The sequence below is a fragment of the Hemiscyllium ocellatum genome, chromosome 12 (assembly GCF_020745735.1).
Source record: "Hemiscyllium ocellatum isolate sHemOce1 chromosome 12, sHemOce1.pat.X.cur, whole genome shotgun sequence".
NCBI classification, from domain to species: domain Eukaryota; kingdom Metazoa; phylum Chordata; class Chondrichthyes; order Orectolobiformes; family Hemiscylliidae; genus Hemiscyllium; species Hemiscyllium ocellatum.
In genome coordinates this window covers 85,040,775-85,055,679 of record NC_083412.1, presented here as the reverse complement: position 1 = coordinate 85,055,679, position 14,905 = coordinate 85,040,775, and the positions used below count along the sequence as shown (strand labels likewise).

General features: G+C 44.0%; 1 protein-coding gene across 5 annotated transcripts in view; it reads left to right on the top strand.

Annotated features, from left to right (window-relative positions):
- LOC132820866 (cell adhesion molecule DSCAM) overlaps positions 1 to 14,905 on the top strand; it is a 597,498-nt gene that overhangs the window by 90,452 nt on the left and 492,141 nt on the right. The gene's annotated exons all lie outside the window — the stretch shown is intronic.

Here is a 14,905-nt window from a genome sequence, read left to right as displayed (position 1 = left end):
CGTGTTTCATAGATACGAGGGGACATTATCCAATTTACTTGTCACAACCACTCCTAATTGATATCCCACCTCTTGTGCTCCCTTATGTTCTCTCACATCACGATAAAGTTGCTGAAAAATCACCAACCACCACCCCCCCATTAATTCTTCAAAATTTCCAAGTTTCTGTTTGCATTTTTAGCTGCAGGCTTTCAGCAGGATAGCCTATCAAGACCAGCTCCACAGCCTTCTGCAGTGATGGAGGAGCATGGTAGCCTTAGTCAGGGTGTTCGGGAGCTCAGGAGGGTACCCATTTGCAGAGCCAGGATGGTATACTTGATGCAAGTGCCACCAACAGCACCTAATTCCCTTTGCAACTGTGTATTTGCAAAAGGCATGTGTGTGCTTGTCAGTGTGTTTTGTCTTTTTCTACATCGTTCTTTGTCTCTTTTTTGATCACACTTTTTTGTTTCTCAGACTTTATGAATTTCTCTGTATTTGCCTCTCATTCTTTGTATGTATATCTTCCTATGTCTTTCTGTTTCCTTGCAGTGTGTGTGTGTGTGTATGTGTGTGTGTGTGTGTCTGTATGTTTGTGTTTGTCCATCCCTCTATGTGTTACTGGCTTTCCTGTGTCATCTACATGAAATTATCTGGGAATTGACGCACAGGCAATTGTGGGCACAAGACTGTTGACCTGATATGTATTATATGTTACTGGAAAATAATGTAATAGATTAGACCACCAATTTGACCACAGTTTTAAAATTATAAACACTTAGCTTTGATTAATAACTTACTGAACACTGAATAAAATCTTAAACAGTCACCACTGAGAGAATAATGTACCATAGCTTCACTTATTTATTTGGTTTTAATCATTCTTGATGTTTTCCATAATCATCTTATTTAATCCAAAAAGAATTTAACATCTCTATGAGTGGGATGTGAATTGTCTGTCAGTATGTGTGGGTAAGGTCAGAAGTCTCATGACACCAAGTTATAATCCAACAGGTCTGCTCCAAAAGCTTATGATTTCAAATAAACCTGTTGGACTATAACCCGGGATCGTGTGACTTCTGACCTTGACCACCTCAGTCCAACACCAGCACATCCACCGTGTGTGGGACTCGATATTCTGTTCACCTTCTAAATCCGCTAATTATTGTACATGCAAAATGAAGACAGTCTGTCTAAAAGGATAGTGTTGTCAGTCTGGTTGTTGTATTGCAGCATATCTTGTAATGCACCCAGGAATGTCAAACCTATGATGATTATTGCTGGGAAGAATAAACATCATAAACAAATAATGTTAGGGTCTCAAAAAGTGCCAATGTGTTGTGTGTTATGCAGCATATGTAGTTTTGTGAAGTTCTTTCTCAATCAAATAATAAGGTTGTCAGAGTACACCAAGACTCTTAATGGCCTCAGAAGTGGCTGAGCAAACCCCTCGGGTGTGGACATTTGAACAAGTTCTGTAATGACAGGAATGGGGCTCCTATGGTGCAATGGTAATGTGACACCCTCAAATCCAGAAGGTTTGGGTTCAGGTCCCACCAGCTGCAGAAGTATATACTAACATCTCTGACTTGACTGATTAGAGAATGTACAATAAAGCAGGGAAATAAATTAGATTGAGCTATTGCCAAAAGCCTGGGTATCATATTAACAATTGCAAAGGCCAGCATTGTATAGTGCAGTAGAGTCATAGAGATGTACAGCACAGAAACAGAGCCTTCAGTCCAACCTGTCCATGCTGACCAGATATCCTAACCTAATCTAGTTCTATTTGCCAGCACTTCGCTCATATTACTCTAAACTTTACCTATTCATATAGCCAACCAGATGCCATTTAAATGTTGAAATTGTACCAGCCTCCGCCACTTCCTCTAACAGCTCATTCCATACATGCACCACCCTCTGCATGAAAAAGTTTCCCCTTAGGTCCCTTTTATATCTTTCCCTCTCCCCCTAAACCCATGCCCTCTAGTTCTGGACTCCCCTACCCCAGGGAAAGGACCTTGCCTGTTTATCCTATACATGTCCTTCATGATTTTGTAAACCTCTATAAGGTCATCCCTCAGCCTCTGACTCTCCAGGGAAAACAGCTCCAGCCTATTCAGCCTCTCCCTGTAGCTCAAATCCTCCAACCCTGGCAACGTCCTTGTAATGGGATAGACTAAAAAGAAATCTGTGAGCTTAAAACTGGACATCTATGAGGTATTGTGGGACATTGCAAGTAGACTATACTTCATCATAGTCTGACCCATTATGTCCCAATGCATCGCCCCTCCACAGCTGCTGTGAAAGTTTGTAGATGTGTCAAAGAGTATGCTATGGGATATTTCATCCAGAATAAGCTCCAAGTCAATTGAAGCTACCACATTCCCTGCCCAGACTATAAACATTAAAATAAGTAGGCTAAGGGCCAAGCTAGGAGATCCAACAAAGAAGGGATCAGGGTTAAATTGCCAGCACTACCACATTTAGCATGACAAGGGTGATGGTTAACAAAATGATTAATGGGAGGAACAAGCTCCTTGGATAGCACTAGATTAAACAAGCTAAAACTGTCTTTGGAAATGGTCTTTAGCCAGAAATACTGACTACTGATCCTACTCAGTCCCTCATGAAGCCTCCATTTATCTTCGGTATCAGTATGTAATCAATTCACATAAAAGCAAAACACTACTGATGCTGGGCATCTGAAATAAAAAGATGTCACAAAGTCAAAGATGTAGCTGTTGGTATTCAAATGGGTATCAGCTGTGCCTGTCTCTTTGTGGGCATGTTCCATGTTCCAGTCCTACTAGGGCCCCCATTAAAAACTCTTTCTTCAACATGTATCAGTAGCATCATATGTGCTACTTCCTATTCTTACCGGAATTAGAAAATTTTTCGAGTCATAGTCCTACAGTCATATAGTATGGAAACAGACTCTTTGATCCAACCAGTCCAGGCTGACCATGCTCAACAGTCTTACTTCCCATTGACAATCTTCCCTCACCTTCACCAGGTCCATACCTGGCTCTTTTCTCACTGACCTTTGACTTCATTGTTTCAATTTCTGGGATAGGCCCAGATAGACCCACCGACTCCCACAGTTGCCTTGACTATATTGCCTCATACCCTGCTTCCTGCATTGACTACATTCCATTTCCTCAGTTTTCCAACCCTGTTCAGGTCTGAAGAAGTCATGGGTTTCAAAACATTAACCCTGTTTTTTAGTCCAATGATATTATCCGATCTGCTGACTTTCTACAGGATGTTTTGATTTTATTCCAGTCAGTTCAGTTCTCTCCATCTGATATCTGATTCAGATAGATAGTTCTTTGAAAGTTACTTCACAGGTAGATAGGGTGGTTACAAAGGCACTTAGCACGTGCCTTCATTGTTCAGATCATTGAGTGTAGAAGTTGGGACGTTATGTTGAGATTGTACGGGACATTGGTGAGGCCACTTTTGGAGTACTGAGTACAATTCTGGTTGTCCTGTTATAGGAAGGATATTATTAAACTGGAGGAGGTTCTGAAAGGATTTACCAGGATGTTGCCAGGACTGGAGGGTTTCAGTTATCAGGAGAGGCTGGGAACTTTTTCACTGGAGCACAAGAGATTGAAGGGTGACGTAATGGAACTTATAAAATCATGAGCAGATAAATTCAGATAAATTGAATAGCAAAGGTTATTTCCCTAGGGTGGGGAGTTCAAAATTTCACATTTTTCGGAGAAAAATTTAGAAAGTATTCGAGGGGCAACTTTTTCACACAAAGGCTGGGTCATATGTGGAACGAACTGCCCGAGGAAGTGGTAGATGCAGGTATAGTAACAGCCTTTACAAGACATTTAGACAGGTACATGAATAGGAGAAGGTGAGGACTGCAGATGCTGGAGTACCAGAGTTGAAAATGTGGTGCTGGAAAAACACAGCAGGCCAGGCAGCATTCGAGGAGCAGGAGAATCGACGTTTCGGGCATAAGCCCTTTTTCAGGAATGAGGCTGGTGTGCCAAGTGGGCTGAGCTAAAAGTTAGGGAGGGGGAGGAATTTGGGGGAGGGGTGCTGGGAATACGATAGGTGGAAGGAGGTGAGGGTGAGGGTGATAGGCTGGAGAAGGGGTGGGGGCAGAGAGGTCAGGAAGAAGATTGCAGGTCAAGAGGGCGGAGCTGCATCTGAGGGTTGGGACTGAGATAAGGTGGGGGGAGGGGAAATGAGGAAGCTGGAGAAATCTACATTCAACCCATGTGGTTGGAGGGTTCCTAGGCAGATGAGGTGCTCTTCCTCCAGACGTCGTGTGGCCAGGGTCTGGCGATGGAGGAGGCCAAGGACCTGCATGTCCTTGGCGGAGTGGGAGGGGGAGTTAAAGTGTTCAGCCACGGGGCGGCTGGGTTGGTTGGTGCGGGTGTCCCAGAGGAGTTCCCTGAAACATTCCGCAGGTAGGCGGCCTGTCTCCCCAATGTAGAGGAGACCACATCGGGTGCAGCGGATACAGTAAATGATGTGTGTGGAGGTACTAGGTGAATTTGCGACGGATATAGAAGGATCCATTGGGGCCTTGGAGGGAGGTGAGGGGGGAGGTGTGGGCGTAAGTTTTGCACTTCTTGCGGTTGCAGGGGTAGGTGCCAGGAGTGGAGGTTGGCTTGGTGGGGGTGTGGACCTGATGAGGGAGTCGTGGAGGGAGTGGTCTGTCCTGAATGCTGATAAAGGTGGAGAGTGAAATATATCCCTGGTGTTGGGGTCTGTCTGGATGTGGCGGAAATGACAGAGGATGATACGATGTATCTGGAGGTTGGTGGGGTGGTAGGTGAGGACCAGTGGGGTTCTGTCCTGGTGGCAATTGGAGGGGCAGGGTTCAAGGGCGGCGGTGCGGGAAGTGGAGGAGATGCGGTGGAGAGTGTCGTCGACCACGTTGGAGGGGAAATTGCGGTCTTTGAAGAAGGAGGCCATTTGAGTTGTTCGGTAGTAGAATTGGTCCACCTGGGAGCAGATGCGGCTGAGGCGGAAGAATTGGGAATATGAATAAGAATGGTACATGAATAGGTACATGAATAGGAATGGTTTAGGGAAAACGCAGGCAAGTGGGACTCATTTAGTTTGGAAATTTAGTTAGCATGGAATTGTTGGATTAAAGGGTTTGTTTTCGTGCTGTATGATTCTATGACTCTATGACAATAAGAAGCAGCTAAATGGACAATGAAGGATTTCAGCCATCTCAACACAAACTAAACATTGGCACTAGGAACACATCTGAAGTTTTCTTGGAAGGAATGAACCTTTTTAGGTCTAAGGTGATGGCCAGTAACAGCTGCTCTGCTTGGTAACATGGGTTTCTGTATTTGATATGGAAGCAGATGGTTGGACTATTAAAAGAGCTGTTTGCTGATCTTATTGTAAAGTGGAGCTAATAAACAGAAGTGTATGATTTGAGTGGCAGCTGTGCAAACAGTGACTTGTTCCTCTTCAGTGCTTTCTGTAAATGTCTGTCCAGTAATACATTCTCCATCATCGTATATGGGGCTTCGGTTTGTCCAATGTGCTAATTGAAAGGATTGCCATTATTCTTCATTAACTAAAATAACTCCACAGAGGCAGGTATCCCTTCACCAAGTCATACACTACTTACACATGACACTGACCCAGCTAGCGCAGAGCCTGTTCTGAGAGCAAACAGTCTTTAGTGTTTTTTTGTAACATGTCAGAAGAGTTGTGGATGTAGGTGGCACTGGGCAAGGGGAGAAATCAAGCCAAGGTAGGAAGAAATAAGTTCCATGGGACAGGCACAAGGGTAAACACTGGGTCTGCCTGCACAGTCCCGTTTGTGGATTTGGGGAGAAGGTAGAAGTGAGTTGGGCGAGTGGACTATAAACTGGGGCCTGGCCAGAGAGATGGCAAAATTCCAAAGGAGATGAGGTTGGTGATAGTCATGGACACAATGGCCTGATGGTCCATTCTGATGAAGAGTCACTGGACTTAAAATGTTAACTCTGCTTTCTGCTCAAAGACACTGACAGATTAGATTAGATTAGATTACTTACAGTGTGGAAACAGGCCCTTCGGCCCAACAAGTCCACACCGACCCTCCGAAGAGCAACCCACCCAGACCCATTCCTCTACATGTAATCCTTCACCTAACACTATGGCAATTTAGCATGGCCAATTCAGCTAACTTGAGTTTCCTGAGTTTCACCAGCAATTTCTGATTTGGCTTCATATCTTCAGCATCCACAGTTCTTCATCTTACCTTCAGTTCTATTGATGGAAGGTTGTTGGTACACATAGCCTTTGATGTATTGTTAATGAGGTGAGATGCCCTAGAGTTAAGTTGACAGACTGTTAACCCACTGTGTTCTGTACACGTGGGTTTATATCCCACTCTCATCACTGCTTTAGTAAGTGTTTGATTGATGCAGGCTTGTCCATGTGTCTATCCTTAGCAATGTTTCTCACCAGAGAGCATAGAGTTGTCTACTTTGGTGTGGCATGATGGTTCAGTGGTTAGCACTGCTGCCTCATAGTGCAAAGGACCCGGGCTTGATTCCACGTTCAAGCAACTGTCTGTGCGGAATTTGCAAAGTCGCCTCGTGTTCAGTTTCCTCAGGGTGCTTCGGTTTCCTCCCATAGTCCAAAGATATACAGGTTGGATTGGCCATGGGAAATTACCCATTGTGTCCAGGAATGTGCAAGCTACATGGATTAGCCATGGGAAATGCAGGATTATAGGGATAGAGTCGGGGGATGAGTCTGAGTGGGATGCTCTCCCAAGGATCGATGTGCTTGACCCATCGAGTGAGGACTTGATGGGTTGAATGGCCTGCTTCCACACTGTAAGCATTCTATAATTCTATGAGTGCCTTCAGGCATTTCTTCACATTATGCAAAGTGAATCAAACTGATTAAAAGCTGGCCCTGTGATGCTTAGTCACCTCGAGAAGAGGTTAAGATGAATCATCCATTAAACTCGAAAAAGGATTGTGGCCAATGTTTGAGATCCTCCCATCCTGAAATGATGGATACACCATGAAGATAAAATATCCCCTCTTACAGTCTGTTACTGATAGAGAACTCATCTGTTACCAGAACAAGTGGAAAAAAAATTGCAGATTTGGGTATTCTGGATGTGCTAATGTCAGGAGAAAGTGAGGACTGCAGATGCTGGAGATCAGAGCTGAAAATTTGTTGCTGAAAAGCACAGCAAGTCAGGCAGCATCCAAGGAGCAGGAGAGTCGACGTTTTGGGCATGAGCCCTTCTTCCTGAAGAAGGGCTCATGCCCAAAACGTCAAATCTCCTGTTCCTTGGATGCTGCCTGACCTGCTGCACTTTTCCAGCAACACATTTTCAGCATGTGCTAATGTCAGGCAGATTATAGAATTCCAAAGAACAAAAGAAATCCATTTGACCGATTATGTCTGAACCATCTCTTTGAAATGGTTGTCCAGTTGGCTACGCTCCCCATCTTTTTCTGTCGTCATAATTCCAATATATTCTTCAGGATCGCAGCATTTAGTATATTTCAGAATGAGGATTATTGTGTATATACCACAGGATCTACAGCATCTGCGAGATCAGGAAGTGGTACAGTTTTAGAATGATAAGTACTGTTACTGCGTTTCTGAGAATTTCATACTAAAACCGTTGAAGAAGAAAGCAGTGCTTAAAAAGCCTGAAATTGTAACACAGTAAAGTTGTGACCTCTGCCTTACAATCTCTTCAGCCAGCTTTTCCAATTACTTTTATCATTATTACTTTTGAATATTCATGTTATTCATAATTAAGGTTACGGTGAGTGTTATTTTATCCGTAATACTGGTGATTCTGAAGAGGAGCATTGTACGATTTAATTTCGATGATGCGGTGCTGTCCTTTTGCAAGGTGAAGTGCAGATCAAAGGGTTTTAGACAGGTTAACTGTTCAGGAGAAGACCCTGGGCACACCCAAATGGGTCTCACCTTTTGTGCTTGGATGAGCATATTGATACAGCCCGTCATCCACAGAGACACATTCTACTTATGGCACTGCCTGCAAAAGTGGGGATAATATTAACCTAACCCTCCAGGTGAGAAATCAATGGGATCAAAATGATAATGCTTCTCTTTCATGCTGGATTTTGCTTCTTTATTGGATTAAATCTGGAGGGTCACAAAACCACTGTCTGATCAACAATGTGGGTTAAAGTGACATCCAATTTCTGTCTTAAATCATTCGAATACTCCGTTGAGGATGTGTTTGCTTTAGCCTCATACAGGCTATCTTTTTCTCTCCTTTTTAGATTTTTACCTTTCAAGGAACCACACAGAATATATTACACAGAGAGAAGCCACTTTGTCCAGCCTTTCCATACTGTTGTTTATGCTTCACCACAACCTTCTGCCATCTTCCCTGATCCAGCTCCACTATTGTAAATCTCTATTCTCCTTCTCCCACACAATTCCTTCCAGGTTACCCTTCAATGTCCCAGTACCATTCACCTCAACTACTCTGCACTGTAATGTGCTCCTCATTCTCACCAGTTTCTGAGTCAACAGGATTCTTCCAAATTTCCTATTAATTTTTTGTATGCTATCCAAATTACTGGTCTCTAGTTTTACTTTTCATCACAAGTGGATACTGTACAATCCCGACAATGTTGAATCAGTTCATTCAGCCCATCAAACATAAGCCAAAAGTATTAAGTTAGCCTGGAGCAGTGTTTCGCAGATGACTAAGACAGTGCTATTTTCTGGGTCTGTAGATTGGAAGAAGCAAAAATGGCCCTGAAGGGAGTGATATGCTCTTCTTTTCAGATGTGGGAGTTTAGGGAGGGCTTATGTGTTACTGAGGATTATATCAGCAATAAATGCCATTGATTGTGAATCCTGTCAGATCAAATGAATCAGATAGAGGCAATAAGGAATTTACAAGAGCAAGGGGTGTGATGGATGGCAGGTATAGGAAGGGAGAAAAGTTGTAGATACAGTCACATCAATGGGTTAACTCCAGGAAAGGTAAGAGAGGTAGGCAGCTAGTACAGGAGTCTTTTGTGGCTATCCCCATTTCAAACAAGTATGCAGTTTTGGAAAATGTGAGGGGTAGTGGATTCTCAGGGGAATGGAGCAACAACAGCCAAGTTTCTCGTATCGAGACTGGCTCTAATGCAATGAGGGGTAAGTTGGTTTTCAAGAGATCAATTGTATTAGAGGACTCTAGTCTGAGGCACAGACACATGTTTCTGTAGCCAGCAGTGAAAAATCAGAATGGTGTGTTACCTCCCTTGTGCCAGGATCAAGACTGTCTCAGAGAGGGTGCAGAATGTTCTCAAAGGGGAGAGGGACCAGCAGGAGGTCATTTTACACATTGGAACCAATGACATAGGAAGGGAAACGGTTGAGATTCTGAAGGGAAATTACAGAGAGTTAGGCAGGAATTTAAAAAGGAGGTCCTCAAGGGTAGTAATATCTGGATTATTCCTGGTGCTGTAAGCTAGTGAGGGCAGGAATAAGAGGATAGAGCAGATGAATGCATGGCTGAGGAGCTGGTGCATGGGAGAAGGATTCACATTTTTGGATCATTACAATTTCTTCTCAGGTAGAAGTGACCTGTACAAGAAGGACAGATTGCACCTAAATTGGAAGGGGACTAATATACTGGGAAGGAAATTTCCTAGAATTGCTCAATAGGATTTAAACTAGGGTGGGACCCAGGAAGGTAGTGAGGAATGAGATCAATCTGAGACTGATACAGTTGAGAGAGGAAGTGAGTCAAACAGTCAGGGCAGGCAGAGAACAAGGTAGGACTGATAAATTAAACTGCATTTATTTCAATGCAAGGGGCCTAACAGGGAAGGCAGATGAACTCAGGGCATGGTTAGGAACATGGGACTGGGATATCATAGCAATTACAGAAACATGGCTCAGGGATGGCAGGACTGGCAGCTTAATGTTCCAGGATACAAATGCTACAGGAAGGAGAGAAAGGGAAGCAAGAGAGGAGGGGGAGTGGCATTTTTGCTAAGGAATAGCATTACAGATGTACCGAGGGAGGATATTCCTGGAAATACATCCAGGGAAGTTATTTGGGTGGAACTGAGAAGTAAGAAAGGGATGATCACCTTATTGGGATTGTATTATGGACCCCTTAATAGTCAGAGGGAAATTGAGAAACAAACTTGTAAGGAGATTTCAGTCATTGGTAAAAATAATAGGGTGGTTATGGAAGGGGATTTTAACTTTCCAAGGATAGACTGGGACTGCCATTGTGTTAAAGGTTTAGATGGAGAGGAATTTGTTAAGTGTATACAGGAAAATTTTCTGATTCAGTATGTGGATGTACCTACTAGAGAAGGTGCAAAACTTGACCTACTCTTAGGAAATAAGGCAGGGCAGGTAACTGAAGTGTTGGTAGGGGAGCACTTTGGGGCCAGCGACCATAATTCTATTAGTTTTAAAATAGTGATGGAAAAGGTTAAACCAGATCAAACAGTTGAAGTTCTGATTTGGAGGAAGGCCAATTTTGACGGTATTAGGCAAGAACTTTCAAAATCTGATTGAGGGCAGGTAAAGGGACAGCTGGAAAATGGGAAGCCTTCAGAAATGAGATAACGAGATTCCAGAGGCAGTGTATTCCTGTCAAGGTGAAAGGAAAGGCTGTTAGGTGAAGAGAATGCTGGATGACGAGAGAAATTGAGGGTTTGGTTAAGAAAAAGAAGGAAGCATATGTCAGGTATAGACAGTATAGATCGGGTGAATCCTCAGAAGAGTATAAAGGCAGTAAGGGTATACTTAAGAAGGAAATCAGGAGGGCAAAAAAGGGGACATGAAAAATCTTTGTCAATTAGACTTAAGGAGAATCCAAAGGGTTTTTCCAAATACATTGAGGACAAAAAGTTAACTACGGAGAGAATAGAGCCCCCACAGGAGATCGGGGAGATACAAAATGAGTAAGTGCTGATTGAGTATTTTGCATCAGTATTTACTATGGAGAAGGACATGAAAGATACAGAATATAGGGAAATAGATGTGACATCTTGAAAAATGTCCATATTACTGAGGAGGAAGTGTTGGATGTCTTGAAACAGATAAAAGTGGATAAATCCCGAGGACCTGATCAGATGTACCCTAGAACGCTGTGGGAAGCTGAGGAAGTGATTGCTGGGCCCCTTGCTGAGATATTGGTATCATCGATAGTAACAGGTGAGGTGCTAGAAGACTGGGGGTTGGCAAATGTTGGTAGTGTGGATGAGCAGAGGGATCTTGGTGTCCATGTACACAGATCTCTGAAAGTTGCCACCCAGATAAATAGTGCTGTGAAGAAGGCATATGGTGTACTGGGCTTTATTAGTAGAGGAATTGAGTTCCGGAGTCCTGAGGCCATGTTACAGTTATACTGGTGAGCATGACATCGGTTGTGGGTAAGTTGTTGGAGGGAATCCTGAGGGACAGGATGTATTTATTTAGAAAGGCAAGGACTGATTAGAGATAGTCAACATTGCTTTGTGCATGGGAAATCATGTCTCACAAACTTGATTGAGTTTTTCGAAGAGATTACAATGAGGATTGATGAGAGTTGAACAGTAGATGTGATCTATATGGACTTCAGTAAGACGTTCAACAAGGTTCCCCATGAGAGACTGATGAGCAAGGTTAGATCTCATGGAATACAGCAGTTGCTAGCGGTGTTCCACAAGGATCTGTTTTGGGACCATTGCTGTTTGTCATTTTTATAAATGACCTAGAGGAGGGGCTTGAAAGCTGGGTGAGCAAGTTTGCGGATGACACGAAAGTCGGTGGAGTTGTGGACTGCAAAGAAGGATGTGGCAGGTTACAGTGGGATATAGATAAGTTGCAGAGCTGGGCAGAAAGGTGGCAAATGGAGTTCAATGTAGCTAAGTGTGAAGTCATTCACTTTGGTAGGAGTAACAAGAAGATGGATTACTGGGCTAATGGTAGGCTACTTGGTAGTGTGGATGAGCAGAGGGATCTTGGTGTCCATGTACACAGATCTCTGAAAGTTGCCACCCAGATAAATAGTGCTGTGAAGAAGGCATATGGTGTACTGGGCTTTATTAGTAGAGGAATTGAGTTCCGGAGTCCTGAGGCCATGTTACAGTTGTATAAGACTCTGATGCGGCCTCATCTGGAGTATTGTGTGCAGTTTTGGTCGCCATACTATAGGAAGGACATGGAGGCATTGGAACGAGTGCAGAGGAGGTTTACCAGGATATTGCCTGGCATGGTAGGAAGATCGTATGAGGAAAGGCTGAGGCACTTGGGGCTGTTCTCATTGGAGAAAAGAAGGTTTAGGGGAGATTTGATAGAGGTGTACAAGATGATTAGGGGTTTAGATAGGGTTGACAGTGAGAACCTTTTTCCGCTAATGGAGTCAGCTGTTACTAGGGGACACAGCTTTAAATTAAGGGGTGGTAGGTATAGGACAGATGTTAGGGGTAGATTCTTTACTCAGCGGGTTGTGAGTTCATGGAATGCCCTGCCAGTAGCAGTGGTGAACTCTCCCTCTTTATGGTCATTTAAGCGGGCATTGGATAAGCATATGGAGGTTATTGGGCTAGTGTAGGTTAGGTAGGCTTTGGTCGGTGCAACATCGAGGGCCGAAGGGCCTGTACTGCGCTGTATTGTTCTATGTTCTAACTAGCCATTTGGAATCAGATCTAACTCGAAAGTGGAAGACAGAGGATGGTGGTGGAGGGTTGTTTTTCAGACTGGAGGCCTGTGACCAGTGGAGTGCCACAAAGATCTGTGCTGGATCCACAACATTTCATTATTTATATAAATGATTTGGATGTGAGCATAAGAGGTATAGTTAGTAGGTTGGCAGATGACATCAATGTTAGAGGTGTAGTGGACAGCAAAGAAGGTTACCCCAGATTACAATGGGATCTTAATCAGATGGACCAATGGGCTGATAAGTGGCAGATGGAGTTTAATTCAGATAAATGCGAGGTGCTGCATTTTGGGAAAGCAAATCTTAGCAGGTACACTTAATGGTAAGGTCCTAGAGAGTGTTGCTGAACAAAGAGACTTTGGAGTGCAGGTTCATAGTTCCTTGAAAGTAGAGTTGCAGGTAGACAAGATAGTGAAGGTGGTGTTTGGTATGCTTTCCTTTATTGGTCAGAGTATTGAGTACAGGAGTGGGAGGTCATGTTGTGGCTGTAAAGGACATTAGTTTGGCCACTTGGAATATTGCCTGCAATTCTGGTCTCCTTCCTATTGGAAAGATGTTGTGAAACTTGAAAGGGTTCAGAAAATATTTACAAGGATGTTGCCAGGGTTGGAGGATTTGAGCTATAGTGAGAGGCTGAACAGGCTGGGGCTGTTTACCCTGGAGTGTCAGAGGCTGAGGGGTGACCTTATAGAGGTTTACAAAATTATGAGGGGCATGGATGGGATAAATAGACAAAGTCTTTTCCCTGGGATGGGGGAGTCCAGAACCCCATGGGTTTAGGGTGAGAGGGGAAAGATATAAAAGAGAGCTGAGGGGCAACTTTTTCATGCAGAGGGTGGTGTGTCTATGGAATGAGCTGCCAGAGGAAGTGGTGGAGGCTGGTATAGTTGCAGCATTTAAAAGGCATTTGGATGGGTATAAGAATAGGAAGAATTTGGAGGGATATGGACCGAGTGCTGACAGATGGGACTAAATTAGGTTGGGATGCTGCCTGAACCGCTGTGCTTTTCCAGCACCACTAATCCAGAATCTGGTTTCCAGCATCTGCAGTCATTGTTTTTACCTAGTTGATTTTAACCCTACTGCGAATCCTCTTGCAAGGATGCATGCCTTGAAGAAATTTTCCTCTTCTCTCTAGAAGAATCTCAGGGAGTCCCTCTCCCACTGCAACTCCCAGGTCAGTTCCTCTGCCCTGAAGCTCTTCAACCATGTCCTGAAACAGACTTCAACAGTTTCCTCATTTCCCCTTCCCCCACCTCACCCCAGTTCCAAACTTCCAGCTCAGTACTGTCCCCATCGCTTGTCCTACCTGCCTAACTTCTTTTCCACCTATCCACTCCACCTCCTCTCTGACCTATCACCTTCATCCCACCCCCATCCACTCATTGTACTCTTTTCTACCTTCCCTAACCCTCCTCCCTGACCTATCACCTTCATCCCTACCCCCACTCACCTATTGTGCTCTATGCTACTTTCTCCCTACCCCCACCCTCCTCTCATTTATCTCTCCACCCTTCAGGCACTCTGCCTGTATTCCTGATGAAGGGCTTTTGCTTGAAATGTCGATTTTACTGCTCCTCAGATGCTGCCTGAACTGCCGTGCTTTTCCAGCACCACTAATCTAGAATCTGGTTTCCAGCATCTGCAGTCTTTGTTTTTACCTGGGATATCTGGTCAGCATGGACGAGTTGGACCGAAGGGTCTGTTCCTGTGCTGTACATCTCTATGACTCTATGACTCCACACTAACCCTCTGAAGAGACTGTGGGAGGAAACTAGAGCACCCGGCGGAAACTTGAGCACCCAGAGGAAACACACACAGACATGGCGAGTGTGCAAACTCTACACTGACAGTCACGTAAGACTGGATTTGAACTCAGGTCCCTGCTGCTGTGAGGCAGCAGTGGTAACCCCTCACTCCACCTATATGGTCTCTCTGTGTTGAGTTTATCAAAAGCTTTGATCATTTCAAAGGCTTCTCACAGAGCAAAAACAAAGTTTTTCAAAAAAATGCAGCCCTTGGAAATGAGTGTTCTGGTCACACCGGAGCACTGTTTCAGGCAGACAAAATATTGCTCTGGTATGCAACATTTTCAAGTTATACATGTTTTTGCTCCTGCATTATCAGATTCCTTTTCTCAAGAAAAACGTGGCACAGTTCATGGTGCTTTCCTGCTAAGTATAACTCCACGGTTCAGGTCTTTGTAAATCTACTTCTTTTCACCTTCCCTGGTTCCTCTACATTGCTTTAATGAAATGCTGACTGGAAGTGCAC